The sequence below is a fragment of the Grammomys surdaster genome, unplaced genomic scaffold, assembly GCF_004785775.1.
Source record: "Grammomys surdaster isolate TR1022 unplaced genomic scaffold, NIH_TR_1.0 229, whole genome shotgun sequence".
Lineage (NCBI taxonomy): Eukaryota > Metazoa > Chordata > Mammalia > Rodentia > Muridae > Grammomys > Grammomys surdaster.
Window position 1 is genome coordinate 1,988,661 of NW_021604674.1, and position 15,397 is coordinate 2,004,057.

The window sequence follows — 15,397 nt, forward strand, 5'->3', positions numbered from 1 at the left end:
ACTCCTAGTCATCAGAGGCTAGCTCTCAGGACAGATAGCAGAAAGGGGGTTGTTTCTCAGTATGCTGACAGCATGCTTTTATTGCCTAACAGACCATTGTCCTAATGGACAATCAGTAATCAGTAGCTAATTACTATCCAGTGAATATACAATGACTACGTATCAGACAGAAACAAAGTCCAGTTAGGAAAGAGAAGACAAACTTCAAGCAGTTCCTGTGGTCCTTTTCTCTCGTTAATGACACCTGTTTTCTCTTGTTAATGACACCTTATTACTGTTGAGAAACAGTTAATCACTTTATCACATGCAATCTCTCTATTGGATCTCACTTCATTTGGCTACCTGGGAGTCTTTTAGCTTCCAAAATATGAATAACCATGCCTGGCTGCCAATCGTGCAGAACTGTGTCAAGAGGCTCCCCTGGCCACACCTTGAAAGTCATAAGACAGCCTTAAACCCTTCATATGACAGAGCCTCTCTGTGAAGGCCAGCTAGCAATGTGAATTCTTTCAGTCACTCAAATGGGTACAGCCTTTGCAGCAAACCCTTTGTCAAATGTTGGCCCTGGGGAAGAGCAATGAAGAAAAACAGGAAGGGCCGCATGTGAGTCACAACACTGTTAGTAACCATGGAAAATGTGAGCCACCTCACTGGTCACCAACAGCAAAGTGGTTCAATTAACTGATGAATATAGATACCACCACCACAGAGTTTAAGAGCTACGAAAATCATGCCTCAGGGAAAGACTGAAAACATCTAGAAACCGGCTGACTCATCAATTCATGCAAATCCACCGAAGGCTATATTATGGAAGATGATTTGCATACCTACTTGAAAATAGAATACATAAACAGGCATAGAAAAAATGACACTGGCTGTATCAGTACTGGGAGCCAACTGTGGATGGCTTTTCTTCTTTATTTGATTTATTAGTCTCGGTAACATAAGTCATGGCAATATTCAAAAGCTGGAAGTCTGCTTTAGAAAGAAAGGTACAGCAGCATCCCTTGTGATTGCAAGCACTGCTTTCAGGATCATGGAGCTCATTAGTGAGACAGACACTCTGGCTGGGGACATGGAGACAAAGGACAGGGTTCCACACTGGCTGTGTCTGCCTTGTAGCCACTACCTGAGCTGACTTGAATTGACACCAGCAATCTTTTCACTCAGAGACTCAGGGAAGAGGAACAAAAGGGAAGGAATCTAATTTCTTCCGAGCAGACAGAAAGCACACAGCAGCCCTACAAACTGTACAGAAGCATAGAGAGGGGCCACGCCCCCTCCAAGGCCCTGAAATCCCAAACATGATTGCAGAACCAGGCAGAGGGATGCAGACAACCTTTCCCCTATCTCCCAGGGCCTAAACAGCCAGACCAATTTTTCTGCCAGATGTTCCTTCCAAGACCCAAAGGAAGGCAATCTGTTTTCAAGAAGAGAGAAAAGTATAATGCTCTGAGTCCCCCTCCTGCTCATTAAGGGGAGATTTGTCTTCTGCATCTATGACAGAGAAGACCAACAGCAATGGGAACCTTGATTTGTTGATTCTGAGGACAGCAGTGATAGGGGGTGAGTGGGCTTGGTCAGAGGGACAGCAGTGGTGGCGGCAGTCCTGAGAGAGCAACTGTGTTAGTGGATGTATGGGTCTGGCATTTCCCCGTGTGGATTTATTTAAATCTTCATAAGAACCCAGAAAAGTGAATGGTATTGTAAAGCAAGAGATGAAAGGCCAGAAAGTCGCTTCCTTGGTAAAGACCAAATGCTGAAACCCAACTCCAGGAGAACCTTTTATTACTAAAAAAAAATTCAGGTGCACACCTTTAAACACACTCAGGAGGCAGAGGCAGATGGATCTCTGAGTTCCAGGCCAGCCTGGTCTACAGAGTGAGTTCCAGGACAGCCAGGGCTACACAGAGAAGCCCTGACTCAGGAAGATAGATAGATAGATAGATAGATAGATAGATAGATAGATAGATAGATAGATAGATGGATACATAAGACTCTCCCAGACCTAGTGATAGTTATCAAAAAATTCTGATTTTTTTATGGGCTGAGTCAGCCTTTGGTATTCTTCCACACATGGCCCAAAGTTGGTTCTAGAAATGGCTACAACATTCCTTCCAATACATTCCATAAACTCAGTATGCTCCACCCTCCGCGCTTCCAAAAAAAAAAAAAACAAAAAAACCCTCAAGGTCTTCCTATACCAGCATGAGATTCTTAACATATTTCCTCTCCACTTCACTAAAGAACCACTTCACTTTCTAGTAGCTATTTTTCTTCTGCCTGGATAATGTGCCCGGATCCAGCTCTCATCCCGTGGGAGGTTTTTCCTGTCATCCTCTGCAAGAATACGTGCAAGCATGTCTACCCTGACCCTACACAAGAGTGTCTAGCTAGAAAAAGATGATGATAAATTTTACACTTAAGCTTTCATAGAGTGCTTTGCTATGTCTTGTTCCCCAGTGATTGGGGGGGGGAGGGGACATCAAAGTAATTTCTGTCTAGAGATGATGAACCTGTCTTCTTGCTACGTGTCTAGAGAACCATCCAAGTCAGGTTATCTGTGCTTCTGAAGATAGGACTCTCTGAAAGGCTGGTGCTCTGGGCTGTCTCTTGAGTTCCAGGCACAGGCCCTAGCACCAGGGTTTCACTGGTGTTAGCGCACAGATGTTCCAGCTGCCTTGAAGAGGCTCACAGACTCTCCCACACCCTTCTATAGTCTTTCTGCTTTCACAATTCCCATAAGAGCCAATTCCACCCCTCTTTCCTGGGACCAGACATTTTCAGATAACAAACTTCAAACTAAGAAAGGCTACAAAACAGAACTTTCTAGTTACATATTAAGGAGGCCCATTGTTCCTCCAGGCTCCCTTTATCCAGGAAGATCCTTGTTTTAAGTATCTGCTTCAGCCAGAAATACAGGAAAACATAAGTCTCTAAATCTAACAGGATGAAGCCAGCCACAGTGAGACAGAGGGTGACACTAGTATATATGTGGACATGGAAAGTTGCCAAGGTTTTCTAGTAAATGAAAAGGGCAATCTGTGATAAGACAATGCATGGGGCACAGTTACCATGTGTGCCTAAGAGAAGCTCTGCGCATCGGTCATAAAATATGTTCACCTCCTGCCACCAGCCCCCTTCACTCCCTCTCCCTTGAATGGGAACTGGATATAGTAATTCCTTCCTTTTTTAATAATTTATTTATTTTTCTTTTATACACATTGCTATGTTTTTCCCTGCACATATGTCTGTGTGAGACTGTCAGATCTTACAGAGAGTTACAGAGAGTTGTGAGCTGCCATGTGGTTGTTGGGAATTGAATCAGGGTCCTCTGGAAGAGCAGTCAGTACTCTTAACACTGAGCCGTCTCTCCAGCCCAGTGACTCCTTCTTAAGGAACAGAACAAGGTGGTGACATGAGACTTGAGAGACTGTCATAAAGTGTGACACATCTCTCTCCTCGCTCTTTCTTTCTCATATTGCCTATTTTGGGGGGAAGATGGTTGTCATGTCTTAGGGACATTTTAAGCAATCAACAAGAATATCTCTGTGACAAGAACTAAAAGGCTCCTGCTAACAGATACAAGTGAGCCATCTTCAAAGAAGATTCCAATCTAGTTGGACCTTCAGAGAAGAGAACTGGAGCCCCTGCCAGCATCTAAGAGACTGTGGGTTAGAACCCCCAGCTCCTGAGTTCCTGAGGCACAGACCCTATGAGATAATATTTGTTCATTTTAATCACATCTTTAAAGCCACAATTTTTGGTGTGATTTGATTGCAGTAATGAGTAGCTAGGATGGTCATAAATCATATGTGCATATTTAAATGTGATAATAATAGGACCTTACTCTGTTAGTCACTGTCTAACATGCCATCTAATTTTTTCAATGACCCTGTCAGGTAAATATTATCATGTTCATTTTACAGAGATGGAATCCAAAGCCTATAGAAAGGACCCGAGGATGTGTAGCTAGCTGATTGCACATACAATGATCATTTATAAGCTTTTATAATATACTATACTACTCTACTATTTATGAAAAAGAAACAGGGATGTGGTATGTACAAAAAATATGAAAAGAACACTAAACTGTGAGTACGGTTACTTCTGAAGACAGAACACAGAACAGAGAAGGGAAAACTTTCTTTTTCTACTTCTGTATCACATGGTGACTCGGATTGGTATCTTCTGGGATTTTCAGTGGCAGATGGGGGCGTTCCAAGTCCCTTCTTTCCTCCAGCCCCGCCATCCCTGGCTTTTTCCTTTCCTCATAGTCCCTCACACAGCTGGGAGGAAACCCTCCCCCATCCAAGCTGTCCTCTCCAGGCGTGCCTCTGGGTCCTACCCCTTCCTCCACAGCTGCCTGCACACTTGTCACTGTGTGATACAGTGTGTCCCACATAAAGACCCCAAGTAGAACAGTTGAATAGGATACAGAAATTCTATTCTTGGACTGTGCCTCTCGTTCAGGAATAGATTCTGAGGTCAGAGCGCTCAGGGTCTCTCTCCCTTGTGACTAGGAAAGATCATGTGCTCCCTAACCCTATCTTTGTCACCATAAGAAGATACATTTAGTATCTGGCCTGTGAGAGAGCTGTCACTGGAGCCTGGACGTGAAGCCTGTCAGTCTCTCCCGGGGACTTACCACAATCCGCTCCTATCTGGTTTTATAGCTTCAGCTCAAGGAGAGGTGATAAGAGTTATTTTTCTGATGCAAGACAGGATCAGATGGGGCTGTCTGGATAATGGATGGCCAAGAGCGCCTGTCACATGAGAAATCCCACCCTCGGCCCCTCCCCTTCCAGATGGCTTCAGGGCAGCTAGGAGTTCAATTCGCTTTAGGAACAGGATGTCTTATGGTGAATTCCAGATACCTTGTAAGCTACACCTGTGGAGTATTATTCCCTTCACCCTAGAAGGAAAAATCAACAAGACTCAGATTAATCCAGACTCAAGACTCATCATTTCTTCAGCAGTAACCACAACAGACCTCATTAATCAATCCCAGTACTTATCCACCCCCACTTGTACCCCAAAATTATCCACGGGAGACCATCCCTAGAAGTGTCTATCAATCAATAGGAGTTGTTCCCTATAATGAAAACTGTGAGACACAGTTGGGCTGAAGGACAACTGAGAAAGACATTAAATAGAAGGTTTTTTAATTTTTGTTTTGTTTTTATTGGATATTGTATTTATTTACAATACAGATGTCATCCCCTTTTCCCATTTCCTCTCCCTAGAACCCCCTATCCCATCCCCCCTCCTCCTTTATGCTTTTATACCATTTTGATTACATGCAAGTATTAAGGTCAGTTCTAGGTTGAGGGTCTAGCAATACAATAGATGCAAATAGTCAAGGAACAAGCAAGACAATAAACACAAATAGTCAAAGAAAAAGCAAGGCATTAAACCCAATTACATGAACACTCCTGTGATCACTGTTTCTAAGGGCTTATCAGGATGACCAAAGTATCTGAGCCTACTTCCCTGTCCTAGCCCAAGGTCATTTTCATGTCTGAAGCCTACTTCCTTCTTCTAGCCTAAAATTTAGATTCCTGTTTGAAATTACCTCTTTGTTCTAGCCTAAGATTTAGGTTCCTGCCTGAGATTACTTGTTCGTTCTAGCCTAATGTCAGATTCCTGCCTGAAGCCTACTTCCTTATCCTTGGCCAATGTCATTAAATAGAGTCTTGATTAGGGAAGGGGGTGAGATGGTGCCAGTTCTGAGCTGGCTGGAAAGGTTAGGGTTGGAGGGGCCACCATCACAGGGAGGACCCAGCAAGGGCTGAATGTTGCTCTTTGGACAGTCAAGAGTCAGTATAAAACAGAAGATCTGCTTCTCCTCCCATGTGCTCCTAGAAGTTCCTTTCTACTCTGGTCCTGAATTGTCCTACCCATAAATGACTGGGTGTGCTGTAGCTCATGTTACTTACTATGGCATGGACTCCATGACAACCTGCCACATGGCCCCATCGTTTTCAGGATCAAATGAAAGAGATTCCTATGGACTTCTCAATAGCCATCCTTCCTTCTTCATTAGTCAAAGAACTCTAGCTCTTGAACAATTGCCTCTTAGTGGCGATAAATTCCCCAGGCTGCTAACAAGACTGTGTTCTACCCAGTGAGGTCCAAGAAGGGATATAGAGAGAATGCTTAAGAACTTGGCTAGCTGATGTGATAAATAAGATGACCACTGCCTCTAAGTAGCATAGACTCCAGCCCTAGAGAACTGAAGCAACATGGGAGTCAGTATCATGACAAATACGTGCTGCAGACAGAAGAGTCTCTGTTTCATCAGTTATTTCAGATGTTGTATCTAGTCTTCTGGGAGGAACAAGGTAATTAGCAAAATGAACTTACCTACTCAACAGTCAACCTCTATTGCATTGCATATTCTGCTGTGTTAATCAAATATGATATCAATGTGGAAAACACACCTATCATGCTTGCATTCCAGAAGCTACAGCAGAAGGAGAATCAGGAGTTCCAGGCCTACTGGGGTGGCATAGTATGATTGCATCTCAGAAAATCAAGACAGGCTGGTGAGATGTCACAGTGTGTAAAGGCACTTGTCATCAAGACTTACAACCTGTGTTTGATCCCCAGAGTCTACATGGTGGGGAGGAAAGAACCAGCTCCTACAAGTTGTACTGTGACCTTCCTGCATGTATGATGTCATGTATGGGTACCTACACACACACACACACACACACAAGCATTAATCAATCAATTAACTGGTTAATTGATTGATTGTGTACCCCACACAATTAATCTGTTAATTAATAAATAGTTATTAACTGATCATTATTTGTGAATTAATCATAAATTAATCTATTGGTTAATTAATAGGAAGACATATCTCATATTCCTACTTGGCAACTAAAGGCACAGTGATAATGCCTTTCAAGTAGGCTCTACTCCCCAGTTTAGGACAGTCACCATCTCTTCTTACTGCTCATGGACCAAATCACCTTATCCATCTAAGTGTCCCCTGCTCCGTTCTGTAAAAGCCTGTCCTAGAAGCTGGGACACAAAGAAGGGTCTTGTGTTCTCTTCACCATCAGAAACAAGCATTCGTTGAGCAGTTATACATTAGAAAAATAGATGTGAAGTATAGTGGGCTCTACTTTGAAGCCCTGTATTGGTATCTGAAGATAAGAGAGAAAGGAAGGGAAGAGGGGATGAGGAGGAGCAGTTCAAAGAACAATACAGTCCTATCTCAGCTGTCTGGGCCCTGCATGCAATGCTGGAGCTCCAGCAGCCATCTTAACCTTGGGATGGAAGCTATACACAGGAAATATGGATCAGACTTGTGGAAGGAGTTTGTGTCCCTGATGAGTTCACTACACAGCCACAACTCATACTCTGTGATAAAATAAAACCTTGTAAATGAGGATCATGATTTTGTATTTTCTGACTCACAACTCTAGTCCTACTAACCACAAAGTTGAAGGCCAAATCTCAGGCTTCCTCGTGAGATCTTCCTGTGAGAACTTCTACAAATTTTCTGCAATACCAAGTATGCCTTCACTGTCCCTAACCCCTGGAGACAGTCACAGGGATATCTCTTGCTACTTCACAGGGCTGTCCCAACACTGAAATTTTTAATCCCATTTAGCATGTTCATGGGGTTGCTCTCAGTGATCAGTAGGCTAAAACCCAAGTTGGTCACTCTAAACAGGAAGTAAATTTTATTATCATTTCTCATTTGTAAATGGGAGTTAAAGTATTTCCTCTTGCATAGGATTGAAGGTCTACTTTGTTAACTCTATTAAATACCATTTAAAAACAAACAGTTCCAACCTTATATAATTGAAGTAATATATGTAAGCCTGCCATACACTGGGACATAGATGGTGTGGCCTAGGCGAAGCACTGACTGTCAACGATTATTATTAGCTTCTTACTGCCCTGACTGAGCAATGTTCTACCAAAGCTAGCACACCAATTCATCTGTGGCTTGGTATGATTCATTGCCTGTCGTCTTCTGTGGAATAAATATAAGAAAAGCAGTGGGAGTTAGTGAGACATGGAACCAGCTTAGTCTTCAGCCAGAGTAATCCAGTTTTGGATGCTAACAGAATGAGCCTTTCCTAATCAGGTACTGGAGAAAGCCCTGAGCTTCACATCCATCCTCAAGTGCCTCCTCATTCTCCCTCAAGAATCTAAAGAGAAGCCTCCCCTCACACACAGTGAAGAGTGATCCACTCATGTCCCTGGTTATCTGACATCATTTTATATGCTTCTGTATTACCACATGTTGGTTCCCTCTAATTCATCTTCAGTATACACACATTGCTGTGTTTCCACTGTCAGCCTAAGTGTGCAAGTGGTCCTTTAGCTTCTGGGGGTCCTGTCAGTTTTCTTCAAGCTTTTACTCTCCAGAGAGAAAATGGTCCTCATTCCAAACAAGAAAGGAAAGCCATGATTCTGTGTTGGTTCCAGAGACCCATCCAGGTTGAAGAATAAGCTACTGGGGGAAAAAAGCTCACAGCTTCCAGATCTGGCCCAAGCAAATCTATATCAGACTTCTAAAAACCTGAGCCTTGATTCCTCTTCAGTGAGTAGGAGATATCAAATCCCATTATCTTTTTTCCTTCATCCATAAACAAATAACTCTTGAACTCCTAGTGTTTCTATGCCTGTCACTGGGATCCACAGTGACCGGGGATGAGAAAGGTCTCATCCTCAGTAAGAGTATGCTGTGTTCATGGAGAAAACAGAGAGTAACTTTGGTGATGAAGATAAGTGTGGACACTGAGATGGGGCCTTTGTGGGGGAAGAGGAACCACTTTTGACAACAATGTCCTTTGAGAGGTAACTATCAGTTTGAGAACTGGCAAAGAGAAGGAGCCAGCCACCATTCTCAAGGAAGATGGCAGAAGAAATTTGTTACAAGGGTGTAGAATTTTCATTGAGGAACTAGTCAGGACTGTAACATGGGGGCACTGACTGGCCCACAAGGGGACATGCTGTTTTGTTCTGTGATGGCATAGAGCCCTTACTAGGCCTGTTATGGGACACAACCTGACTCCTTCTCTGCAAACATTATTGAGTGCCTACTGCATGCATCCAAGGCTCAGCACTTCTAAGGCTCAGTGTTCAGAGCCAAGTGTCTGGAGGCCAAGAGGAATGTACACTGACCTTTCGGGGCAGCAATGACAAGGATAAATGGAGTGGGGTTTGGATGCTCGCCCTTGACTATAAGAGGAAACAGACGTCTGAGAACGTCTCATGTTCTAAAGCTTAAGTTTCACCAACTGTGCAGTTTCTAGAAGCCATTCAATCACACAGAGCAGGGCAGGAATTTGGATTTAAAGATTGCCTTACTGGACTCACAGGCAACCCCTTTGTCAGCCAGCCTAGATCTCAAAGCCCAGCAAACACGGGGACCCTCACACACCTGTCAGCATCTGCACAGGGTGGACTAGCCTGACAGCTACAGTAATGAGGACAACCTAAAGGGCTGAGACAGCAGTCAAAGTACCTGGGTGACAGTCCCAGCTGAGCCTTTGGGAACCAAGACTCTGATAATTCCTCAGCCAAAATCCTGCCCAGGGCTAAACATGGCAGGGACTGCTCACACAAAGCACCCCTGGAGCCCTCAGGGAAAGCACCCCCCATCAAACAACCACCTAAGGCCTAGAAGTTTTCCAACTTGGGACCCCATCTCAAGGCAGCTGATGATGTCAAGGTGTTTTTGTGTTTACCTAGCAACTCAGCTGGAGTTGAGCAGCTAAATAGGAATCTTGGTCCTGTGTGTTCTTCCTTTTTGGCACACTCAGGGGGAGATAAAGATTGTTTCTCACCTCATCAAAGGATACAAGAAAGTGCTTGGTAAACATTAAGCAGCTACTGGGAGTTGGGAGTCAGAGAGACTCCCAGCAAAGTCCCTAGCAGATTTTCTCTATCTGCATAGTCTCTTGCTCTGAACCTTGACACATCTATTTTCCACTCCCAGATTCTTGTAAAGAATACTTACCTGCCACATGACTGCAGCTATCCCTGGAGCAGTAAGTAGTACAGTTCCCCACCCTGCCCCCGCTGACCACCTTAGCCCTGAACAGCAACCATCTTGTCTTCAGCCTCAACAGGAAGTCTTGGCTCTAGGCCAGTGGGCTGGGACAAGAGCATGGAAAATGTGAAATGCTTTTCTTTCTTGGGAAGAAAGCCAAAATGGAGTTCTCTAGAATTCTATAAATTATGCACCCAGAGAAGATTTAAGTTTACAAAGGAAAAGGGAAGAAACTCCCCCACTCTTTGCTTAGTAAGCTGGGTCAGCCCAACCAGTGCCAAACCCCACGTACTTGGCCCATGTTGCTATGTTTGCAAAACAGACCCGTGTTTCAAGAGAGACCAGAGGCCTATAAACAGCCAGATGTCTCTTCAGACTGCTCTCTGGCCTACTTCGAAGTCCCTTGAATCCCCAACGTCTATTATAGCTTTGTTTCCTGGGCCTGGAAGGCTGAGGCTCAGAGAGGTGGCACGCAGGAGATCTCTCTGCACATTGGCTAGGCCTCACTACTCCCTGTTCTTCCAAGTCTCCCATCCCCCTTCCTCCTTTTCCTCTTCTTCCTCCTCCCCTCTTCCTCTTCCACCCCTCCCTCCTCCTTCACCTCCTCCTTCATTCTATAAACTCTAAGAGTTAGGATAGCTGACCAGACTACATCACCCCGAAGAAACCTTCTCTGGTCCTGAGGTAGTGTCAGTGCTCTTTCCCAAGGGCCCCACAACACCTTGTCTATGTCACATGGTATTACTAATCTGGTCATAGTTAGTCTTCCAGAGTCTTCTCAGAAGCAGAGAGTGGTGCTGTGAGGCCCTCAAGTTGTTCTCTCAGTAAAAGAGTCAATAAGTATCCTTTCTGGCCTCCTATGGACCACACTGGGACTTTTCCCCAATTCAGATAGAGAATTTCTCCCAGAAAGAGAAAGGTATGCTGGCTGTTGTGTTGTGTTGTGTTGTGTCATTGTGCTCCTTCCTGTCTGTCTAGCCAAGCTCATCTCAGCTACCTGGAGAGCAGACTGAAAGCCTTTTCTCCCTATTCTGCCTACTGCGTTGCTCACTGTCTCCTTCGTGCCTCATCCCCTCACCTTTCCTAGGCAGCCTTTGAGGAGTCAGTCCAACTTCTTCCACACAGAAATCACCCTAACCCTCCCACCCATCCCTCCCCTCCCACTGAGTAGAAACCTGTTGTCACAGTCCATGAATCTCCTTGCCATGCTTAGCACTGGCCTTCCCACACTGACTCCAAAGGTCAACCCCAGATCTCAGCTACAAGAGTGCAGCCTCTGCCTCCATTGTCCCCACCCCTAGTCCCTAATGCAGTGCTTGGCACGCTGTCACAGCTGTCAGGATGAGCTTGCTAAGTTAATTCATTCACTAACACGCAGAAGATAATAATAGCATTCGATGTCACGGAGTAGAGTGCGAAGATTCCAGCAGATGCTATGAACAAAGGAAGATCCATCGCTGTAGGCTGCAGTGACTTGAGAGGGGGAGGAGAGAAAGATGTAATGGAAGGACAAGATAATGCACAGCACTCCAGAAGGATGGAGGACAGCCTAGGGCAGCAGGGGAAAGCAAGAAAATAATCTGGGGGTGTGGATAGAAGAGTTAATTTTATTCAGAAGGGGGACCCTTGGCAGGTTGTTTATGCTACAAGCCTTGCATTGTGCAGGCAACATTGACTCGACTCAGTATATATTATATATGCATACATAATATATATTAATACATATTAAAAATGAAACTGAAAGGGGGTAGGAGAAGGACCCTGGAAGAGTTAGTGGGTAAGACAAAGTGTGGATTTGATCAAAATAAAATCTATTCATATATGATGAAAAAATAACACTAAAATAAAAACTTTGTAAAAACCTAAGCCTTTAAATCAAATCAGATCCAGGTCTATTCTGGCTTAAAATACCAGTATCATCTCTGTGTTTATGAAAATACTGGACATTTTATCCAACCCTGTGAGGTCCCGTGGATGCATCCCAGCCCTCAAGCTTTGGAAAAGGGGAAACTGAGACCCAGAGTAACTTTTATAGAGAGGTTATTTTTTTCATCCTTAAAAGCATAATTTTTATTGGATATTTTATTTATTTACATTTCATGTGTTATCCCCTTTCCCCATTCCTCTCCCCCACCAGGAACTCCCTATCCCATCCCCCCTCCTCCTGCTTCTATGAGGGTGGTTCCCCACCCACCCACCCCCACCTCCCTGCCCTCGAATTCCCCCACACTGGGGCCTCCAGCCTTCATGGGACCAAGGACTGCCTCTCCCACCAATGCTGAACACTATGTAGTGGAGGATGGCCGTGTCGGGCTCTGGGAGGTTATTTTTTAATAAACAAATTTATGTAATATTTTTGCTACAGATTTACCTGCCTTTGGTTTAAAATCCTTAGCACACCTTTCCAGAGCTGCTTTCTCATGCGAGCAAAGCCCCGGGGGCCTCTGTTATATAACTCAGTTGAGGCTTTTGTTTGGTTGGTTTTTTTTTTCCACAGTGACCCATTTTTAAACTGCCCTATTTAATGCTGGAGGAACCTATTCTGGGATTGTTTATCTTCTAAATTGCTATGGGACCTTAATGTTAGTCTTCAAATGAGATCCGCTGAGAACCAGGAGAAGAAGGGGGACTTGTTTTCCTCTTCCCTAGCTGCTGGGGCCCAGCTTCAGGCCCGTCCCTGGACCATGGGTCATCTGGAAGCGTTTCTGCCCACACAGAACATATGGGGAGGGAGTACTCAATAGCAGGTAATTATTTTGAGCCAGGCACTGCCCTGATTACTGAATCTTACTTTCTTTCAAGAGCATAAGCAGTAAATATCGTTACATTCACCTTATAATCAAGAAAACTGTGGCTGAGAGACCAAAGGCTCACCCAGGTCCAGCCACAGGTCAGAAAGGAACCATCCCCTCCACTGTGCTCTAAGGCAGAATGGGAAGAGCCACACAGTAAAGGGAAACCACTACTAATTGTCAAGCGAGAGGCAACCTCAAGTTGCCTAACACATCCCTACTTCCATTGGGTGTGGCAGTTGTAACCAACGTGGTCCACGCATTTTCACACAACCCTGTTCCTTGTAACAACCCATGGGGAGGCAATTCAAGTCCACCTTGCAGTGAGGGGTCTTTAGATATGCCTAGAGAGAGTAACTAATCTGTGCTGGGTCCCACAGAGGCAGAATTAATATTTCAACGTTTTCTGTTTCTGTGCAAAGCCCCCACACACACACTCTTATACTCCCAGCTTAAAAGGAGCAATGGGCACAAAGCTATTCAGTTTATCACTTATAATTCTGGGAGGATCTTGATGAAAGAACCTTACAAATGGTACTCAGCAGAGAAGGGCTGGTCCTGAGGCAGGAACTTGGAATATGTGCACAAATTTCAGTCTCCAAGAAGGTTGACAAAAATGCACCTGGAAGGCTGGAACACATAAGTCTCATGATGCATTACATTACAGGAGAGCAAAGGACCCTTCCAGCTGTCACCACCAACTGCTAGGCAGCAAGGTTCAGTCCCACAGGGGAGCCTGGGCCAAGGTCAAATTACCCAAAGCCATGACTAAAGTCAAATACAGTTTAAAATGAGTTAAAAGGCTATGTCATCCAGTTTAGAATTTTATAAAAAAAAAAAAGTTATAAAAACAAAGCAAAAATACCATTTAGAGCCAACAGGGGCAATCCAAGATGGAAGTCTCAAGAGAATGCCCTCAGAATGACCAGAGGGACTGGGAAGCAACGGACAGGGAACCTGGTTCAATTCTCCAAGCCCTGTCACAGAACAGGTAGGTATTTATAACACATATGAAAGTCTTTCATATTCCAAGCCAACTGTGTGTGTTTTGGAGAATGGAGATAGAATCAGAGAGGGTCACAAAAGAAAGAGAAAATTTAAAACAGTGTCTTTTAACTCCTTGGGGTATGGTGGTGGGGCAAGCGTTTCCTCACCTGATGGAGTCATGGAGAAATTTGACTGCATGTGGTTTTAATCTTCCGTGCTGACTTTGGACTTGACCTAATGACACTGTCTGGAGCCCTTGCTGTTATGGGGCATCTGCTGACAGCTCAAGGGCCAGAGCTAATGTGAAGAGACAGAAGCTTCCAAGAAAAGTGGTTTTGTTTTAAAAATAAAAATAGCCAGAGGCAGTTAGTGCAGCAAGAGGACCCAGATGCAGGTTTTCAGGATGGTTTTCAGGAAAGGAAAGAAGGAAGCAGGGATGGAAGGAGGAAAGAGAGGGAGAGGGGAGAGGCAGAGGGAAGGAGGAAGGAAGGGAAGGAGAGAGAGAGAGTGGGAGGGAGGGTGGGAGGGAAGAAGGAAGGAAGGAGGGAAGGAAGAGAGAGTGAACACATTTTCTTTTTCCAGCTGCTTCCACTTTTATCCCATTCCAAGATACCCAAGTCTTTCTTGCTCCAGGGAAGAGTCAGGGCCCTTTGTATATCATAGCCAAAAACATTAAAAATGTTTGTGGGCTACAGTGTAAGGTGTGATACATGCACACATTGTGTGTTTAAATCAGGGCAGATATGTCTATCTCCTCATATGTTCATTTTCTAGCCTTTTACAATACGCGGTTCATCCTTGTCTGTCTATCATCACCCTACTGTGCAATAGCATCTTCTATCTGCTGCTTAGCATCTATGTCCCTGCCCCTTTCTCCCTCCTACTCTGCCTAGCCTAGGCCACTTTCTCTTCTCAACTTCCATGAAAGCACTTTTCTATATTCCACAAGATCATGTACACCCTGTTCTTCTGAGCCGATGGGGATTGTTGTTGTTGTTGTTGTTGTTGTTTTGTTTATTCTTTTTTATTGTTATGCTTTCCAGCTCCATCCATGTTGCTGCAAGTGACAGAACAGTGTTCTTGGATAGCTAAGGAGTATTCCACTGTCCCTGTGTACCGCACTTCCTCTACCCATCCATTTCTTGGCCATTGTGAATGATGCTGTAGTGAACACAAGCGTGCAGGAGCCTCTTTAGCAGCCCGACTTTGTTTCCCACTGGAATGTACACTAGATCCCCAACAATAGGATTGCTAGGTCGAATCATAGCACTATTTTTAGTGTTTTGAGTAACTTCTGCATTGTTTTCTTTTTTTACAATGGCTAGAGTGCTTTATAACCAAGGTAGGCTCTTAAAAGAGAGGACAACAGGTCCTGGAAAGAATACATGGTGGGCAAAAAGCTAGTGTTATAACTGAATATCAAATGGCCCCATGACCTTCTATATTGAAGGCTTGGTCCCCAGCTGGCAGCACTATTTTGGGAGGTGATAGAAACCCTAGCTGAGCCCACTGGAGAAAGTAGGTCACCAAGGGGTGCATTGTTGGAGGATTCCCTCCTCTCTCTCTCTCTCTCTCTCTCTCTCTCTCTCTCTCTCTC